A 7,587-nucleotide genomic window follows, 5' to 3' on the forward strand; every position below is an offset into this window, starting at 1 on the left:
GGTGTTTATGGATCCACCAAGTTGGTTTCTCTCTGAAGCAATCCATAACTCCCTAAGTGTGAAAACATCTTTATAATAGGAAGAAGAAGAGGAAGAAGGATAGTTCTTCTTAGACCTCTCACAGATCAAGTGGTGGGTAGTGCTCTGTGTCACAAGCCATTCTGAATATCTTCATGCAGAGACCTGGTTCAGGTGCCCACAATTATTCACAGGTTATTAGGATGTGAAATTTACTTGGTATTAGGTTTAAATTCTGGCTTCTATAATTTACATGTTTTAAAGTCTTGGTCAAGTGATTTCATCTTTTTTTTTTTTTTTTTTTTTTTTTAGACAGGGTTTCTCTGTGTAGTTTTGGTATCTGTCCTGGATCTCACTCTGTAGACCAGGCTGGCCTCGAACTCAAAGAGATCCGCCTGGCTCTGCCTCCTGAGTGCTGGAATTAAAGGCATGTGCCACCACTGCCTGGTTGTGATTTCATCTTTTTAAGCCTCAGTTTCCTCATTTGTAAAACAAGGGATATTAATATTTAATAGTTTTCCTGAGAATTTGAGATAAATTTTTAACATCTAGTTTAAATAAATATTATATGTAAATAAATATTACTTTATTATTAATTATTGTTATTGGTTTTTCAGTAGTTGCTATATTACCAACCACTGACATATTTCTAAATATTTTTGAGTAATATTTATCCTTACTGTGATTACTTATTTATAAAAGCAAAAACAACATCTGGGCATGATGGTGCCTGGTTCTTATGTCAGCACCAAGGTGGAGGATGTAGGAGGAATATCATGACTTTGAAGCCAAACTTGGCTAGACAGTGAGATTCTATCTCAACAAGCCAACAAACAAACAAACAAACAAACAAACAAAGCAAACAAGCAAATAAACAGATAGAATAAACCACCACTTCCACCATCATAGCAAGAAACCTTTAAAAGAACAGCCAAGCATCTGTACAGCATTTTATATTTTGTCCTATTTATATTCAGCATTTGGCTCACAAGGAGGAACATGGCCCAGGGAAGCCAGGGCTAACTTCTGGAAGGTGGTTATTTATTTGGACCTCCCTCAAAGGTAGTAGTTACTTTGCGGAGCTCTGAGCAATCAACTCTCTTATGTATATATATTCACCATCAGCTTTAAGAAGACCAGTGTGTTTGCCACATTCTCTATCTGAGGAGTCAATGTAACCCAATGACTAAGGTCACAGGACTTGGGATTGGATGTACTGAGGGTCATCCCCCATGGATCAGGTGCTTCTTTACTTCTTACAGTTCATATGAGTGATTATGATGCCATCTCATTATGGAAATAATATACTTGATCACTTTTCCAAACATTGTAGTTTATTCATGTGCTACAAAAATCTGTACTATTGTGTGTTTCCCATTCATACCAATTATTAGGAAATTAGAACTGTGTCTAATGCTTAAATGAACAGTGGATATAGGACATGTGAGTTCTAAATTAGTAAACTTTTAAGATATTTCTTAAGAAAAACAACAGAAAACTATGTAAAAAACTAAATATGCATTTTAGTAATATGCTTTTATTTTGAATATATGTTTTGATAAAAAGCTATAGTGAATTTTAAGGAGGTGACAAGTAGTACAAACGCTATAAAATGCAGAAAAACATTCTTTCCTAATGTCTGGAGGCACCCCTGTAATGGCATGTGATCTGGACACATACGACCTCATTTCTCCTGTATTCACATGCCTCTAGTGTTGGCTTGCTGCATCTTTGGGTTACATACCAAGTGAATAGGCATTGAGAGCTGGGCAGAAGGAGCGTTTCTGCTGGAGCCTTCCCATGTAAAGATGGCCTGCAGTGTTAGAACTGTATATTGAAAGTGGTTGAAAACCACAAAAGAGTGTTTTGTGAAACCCAGACTACATGTCCCCTAGCTCAGCTACCTCAGAATGCCCATGGCCATTGCAGCACCATTTGACTCGAGAAGAATCATGAGGAAACATGGAAGTGGGAAAAAATAATCATCTTAGCTAATTGTAGAGAAATTTATGAGATTTTTTTATGCCTGTCTTCTTCTAATTCTATTAGGCTCCCTTCCATTGCTAGCTGTGGACTCTCTAATAAGCTCTTTTGAGAGTATAAATACAAAACTTTTAATTGAAAAAAGAAAGTAGTGACCATAAATGTCCTTAAATACTCTCCTCTCACAGTGAAAGGAGCTTGGGATGCATGAAAATGTGAATTTTTCATACTGTGTGCTAGGCACTGTTTAGTGCCTTACACGACTTATTTAGTATTCATAAAAACACTGCTAAATATGTGCTGTGATCCACCAACAACATGTTACTGTTGAAAAAAATGCAGTCATAATAAAGTTAAAAAGCTTGCCCAAGGGTAAACATTGGAAGAGGGATTTGAAGCAGAGCTGCTTGCACTTAACGATTTCAGTGTGTGTGTGTGTGTGTGTGTGTGTGTGTGTGTGTGTGTGTGTGTGTGTTTCAAATATACATAGACAGTGTGTATGCTTTTATGAATGGCATCAGGATACAAGCTCCAGTATTATGTAAAGATTTTCTAGATATAAGTACAGTGGGCTGTGAATTTACATGAAATGAGTTTGTAAAATTTCAGTTCCAAATACTGACATGAATTAAGAGTGTTTACAAAACCCAATGTCACAGCAAATGAAAAAGTGAAAGCTTTGCTTTTTTTTTTTTTTGACAACAGAAGACTACACTTTCAGTATTGGGGGTATGTTGTGTGCCAGGCAAGACGAATCAACTTCTAAATGAACAGTTAGGGAAGACTAGATGATTGAGTAGGTCAAATCTCATTTAGTCTTTTGCGTCATCTCTTCCTAGACAACACCTAATCACTTTTTTTCCCCAGAAATGCTAGCATTTCTACAGACTGTCTACATTCAAAGGACACATACATTCCAAACTCCCTTTCACATACAAGGACAATTTGCTTACAAACCTGTTTATGGATTTTGTATTATACCAAAGTCTACCAAAATTTATCCATCCATTCACAGAGAATGGCTATCATAAATCCACCTTCACTAAGTATGTGTGACTTCAAGGTTTTATAGACCACACTTCCTGTACTTTCCTCATAGCTGAACAGTAAGTAGACGCTGTGGTTCTGTATGTTTCGCTATGCAGAGGTCAGGATAAGAACTGTCAGCCTCCACTTCTTTCTTGCTCTGAAACTTTCATCACGGACCTATGCAAACACAGACACAAGGGACAGCTCTAGAATTGGGGACCTCAAGTGTCAGCAGCAAGGGTTTTTCCATTTCTGGGCATATCTTGGTTCTTTCCTGCTCTGATGACAAGATGGTTCTGCGTGAACCAGCAACGCAACATCTGCACACCTACGAGACACAATACAATAGAAAGATCAGAGGACCAGTAACAGGAAAAGATCGAGACTTTAGAAAAGCGAGCATTTCTAAACACCAGAAGAGGGTGTGGGATCCTGTGGTCCTGGAGTGAGTGCTGGAGCCAAACTGGGGTTCTCTGGAAGCAGCCAACTGTCTTAACTGTGGAGCCATCTCTTCTTCAGCTGCATAGTTTAGTAAGATTTTAAAGAAAGGGTTTCCCCTATAATCTTTACTGTAAGGCTTTCTGAAGACAGGGAAATGATTCAAAAGATAGTGAATACTTTTAGTTTATATGGAGTTTGTTTCTAAGTAAGTAGAAAACTCTACCATGAAGAAAGACAAAAGTTGACAAAACAGAAAATTGAAGTCATGTGGAGTCATGTCCTCGTCCCTCCAGTTCCATGTGTCTGAAGTCTTGGGGTAGTCCTCCGCTCCTCTTTTTGTTCTCAGGTGATGCTGTCAGCCTTGTCATAAAGAATGAGACCTCTTTACACATTTCCACCCCTGGTGTCCTACAGAATTGTATGCCTGCTGCCTCTCTTTTTTGTCCCTCTTCAGCATCTTCTCAAATCAGAAACTAATGATACTTTAACAAGTTGTGTCATAGAATACATTTTTTTTCCAGCAACGACTCCCCTGGTAGTTATCTAATTCCAATCCCAAGTGGTCAGCCATAAATACACATTCACAGGAGCAACACTAAATGGACTTGGTGAGTTTGGGTGTATGTGTGTATGTAACAATAATAATTATAGAAGAAGAGGTCATAAATTTTAGAGGGAGCAGAGTGGGGACATGGGAAGAGTTCGAGGGGGAGAAGAAAGGGTGAAAATCAGGTAAATACAGTACTCATGTGAAATTCATAATTTTTTTCTTTTTGTGTGCCTTTCCTGGCACTCACTTGGTAGGCCAGGCTGGTCTTGAACCACCTGCCTCTGCCTCCCAAGTGCTGGGATTAAAGGCGTGCGCCACCACCACCTGGCCATAAAAATATTTGTAAAAAAGACAAGAAAAAAGACACAGACATGGGAGATGGTCCTAATTGGATTTATGTTTTCAGTGTCGCTGTCCCATGTTCCATGTGCCTGATCACTTTCTTCCAGTCCAGGTATGATCCTAGAATCTCCCTGGTGTTCCTCTGGGAGGTGTAGAGTATAATGCACACATCTAAGGTAGTAATACAGGTTTTCTTTCACCTCTTTGTTTATCAACACACCACCATACAGTTTCCCCTGATATCCTGACATGTATGTCAGAACCCCCTTGAGGGTTCTCCAGATCTTTCTATATATCCGTTTGTCTGTCTGTCTGTCTGTCTGTCTGTCTGTCTGTGTGGCTTATGGACTTATAACTTCCCTCTTAATTCTTCTACTTGGGAAATTTCTTTCCATCGTTTGAGGGTCAGCCTACAAATTCTCTTCACTGAGAAACTTTCCCCTTCTTTCCTGGAAGAGCCAGCCTTTCTGTCCTCTGTGTGTCCATAGCCATTATGTCTTAACCTTGGTGGCAACATTGACCATAGTGTCCATTTTCTCTAGTGGCTGCAGAGAGCCTAGCTTGGTAGGTGTCAAAGATGTCTTAGCTGAACAAAGCTAACTGAATCAGCATAACCGAATTTTCTTCCTACGGTAGGTGATTATGGCAGCATGAAGTAGGGGTTATGTTCACTTAGACAGTCCTACAGAACATAATTAGGCTAGTGGTGATACAATCTCTCTGAGAACAGATTGTGAGTTCTACATTACAGTCTTACTTAAGTCAGTGTCCATTGGAATGTTTTATTAGCCTTTTTTTCAATTACTATGGGAAATGTGTGTTTAATTAATTATTTTGTTGAGCTGTTCTAGGGCTGGGGGAGAATGAAATGAATATGAAAAATGCTAATTTTGCTTTCAAAGAGTGTGTTCCTATGAGAATGAATTTTAAACTCAGCTATTACATAATTATTATTTTTATAAGTATAACAAGATATTGTGTGTATAAGTAGATTTTAAAAGCACAGTCATAACCAGGGGTGGTGGTGCACATCTTTAATCCCAGCACTTAGGAGGTAGAGGCAGGTGGATCTCTGTGAGTTCAAGGACAGTCCTGTCTACATAGCAAGTTCCAGGACAGCCAGAGCTACAGAATGAGACTGTCTCAAAACAACAAGCACCCATAGTCATACCTGTTTTTGATGAGTTTGTCATATATATAAGTCACTGTTGTAAGCCCTTTAAATGTTGACTTTTATTATTCAGTTCTGGATGCTGGCTTCTATTATTACTATTACTATTGTTTTTTGAGACGAAGTCCAATGTAGCTGGACTCAAACATATATCCAAGACTGACCTTGAATTCTTCATGATCCTGCCTCCAGCTCCTCAGTTCTGGGATTTAGAGGCATGAACTACCATACTAGGATAATATTAAATAGAAAATTTAGTTTAAAGTTTTTTTTTCCACCTAGAGCCTTATATGTGCTTGGCAAGTACTCCACCACTGAGCGGAATCCCCACTGGGTTGTGATATTATTTGGTTTTTAGATATGGAAGCTGTGGCACAGAAAATTTGGCACCAGCCGAGAAGAGTGGAATTGGGGTTTAAACTACTGTGATATATATTTAGCATTCTTTAAAAATGTGTATGTTCAGCATGTTTGCTAGTGATTTCAGGAATTTCTGTTTTGGTATCATTAAGTTCAAATGTCATTTCCTCAGAGAGTTCTCTCCAATCATCCTAACATCCCATCTCCTTCTTTCATTCTGCTTTAGTTTTTCCATGAAGCTTCTCATGACCTGATACTGTATTACAGATGTGGTATTCTGTTTATTATTGCGTCCTAGTGCCTAGATTAATGGTATATGGCACATAGTACATGGTGGTCACTCGAATCTTTATTGAACAAACACATTTCTCAGAACAAGATAGGCAACAACCTTTAGAACAGCATGGCATCTCCACAAAAACCATGCTTGACATGGACAATACAAAAGAAAAGGAGAAAAAACCTTTCCAAATATGCTTTTAAAGGGAGAACTATATTTCATTAACTTGGCTTGAAAGTAAATAATGGCATTTTTTAGGCAGTAAATAGGCAAGTCTTAGAGAAGCCAACGTCGTCATTCTAGGTCTCCTCTCCTCTCCTCTCTTCCCCTTCCTTCCTCTCCTCTCCCCTCTCATCCTCTCCTCTCTCCTTCCTCTCCTCTTTTTCTTCTCCCCCCACCCCTTTTTCTTCCATTCCCTGTGTGAGAAGCAGTAACAGTACCTCATCATCCATAGACATTCTCCTGTTTCTGCCTTTGGGACTCTATCCTTGTTTCATGGAGGTTACATGTCTGGAGAAAGCCATTAGGAATGATGATCAAAATATGCTAGACATGTAACTCCAGGGTTGATGTTTTTAATGTTAGTTTTTCCAAAGCGTATCTTTAACAACCATACATTTCTGGCTTGTGAATAAATTAGAATGCAAATGTCCATCCACCATGGAAAGCCCACAGTTATCTCCTTCACTGTGCTCACTACAGTGTATCTTTAAGTCATTATCAAACTGGTTGTTAGCCGAGTCTCCGGGTAGAAAGCTGCTGAGCCTGGGGGAAAGATGAAAGTTGAGAGTAACAGCGAGACGAAGACATCAGCAAGGGCATCATGGCAAACAGCTTTATAATGATCATTTCTCACACTAGAAATTTTTGTTTCTAATGTCTGGCTTCTGTGGACTGTGGCTGCTGCTGCTTTTGCTGTCTTCCCAGTCTCTGATGTTTATGGTTATCTAGATTCTGTTTTGGTTTCCCTCCTTACCAGATGGAACCCTGTCTGTCTCTTGTTGTCATTTGACTGGCTGCCACACTATCCGTAGGATATAGTGCAGAGCAGTCCTCTCTCCTCAGCCTTCTGAGTCCTGCAATTACAGGTGTGAACTACCACGTGGGCTTAGTGCTGAGTAGTTTTGAACCAAACAGGAGCACATCTGAGGTTCATAGTTCTTGTGTTTGTCAGACTTGTTTTTGTGAAGAGAACATTCCAGTTTATAATAAAATTTAAGCACTTAATCTGGGTCAATTTGAGTGTTTTATCTCATCTATATCATACACCAGTGGATTTTTAAAAAAAAATATTTATTTATTATGTATACAGTGTTCTGTCTGTACCATGTATCCCTGCGGGCCAGAAGAGGGTGCCAGATTCATTATAGATGGCTGTGAGCCACCATGTGGTTGCTGGGAATTGAACTCAGG

Source organism: Onychomys torridus, chromosome 10, assembly GCF_903995425.1.
Source record: "Onychomys torridus chromosome 10, mOncTor1.1, whole genome shotgun sequence".
Taxonomy (NCBI): Eukaryota; Metazoa; Chordata; class Mammalia; order Rodentia; family Cricetidae; genus Onychomys; species Onychomys torridus.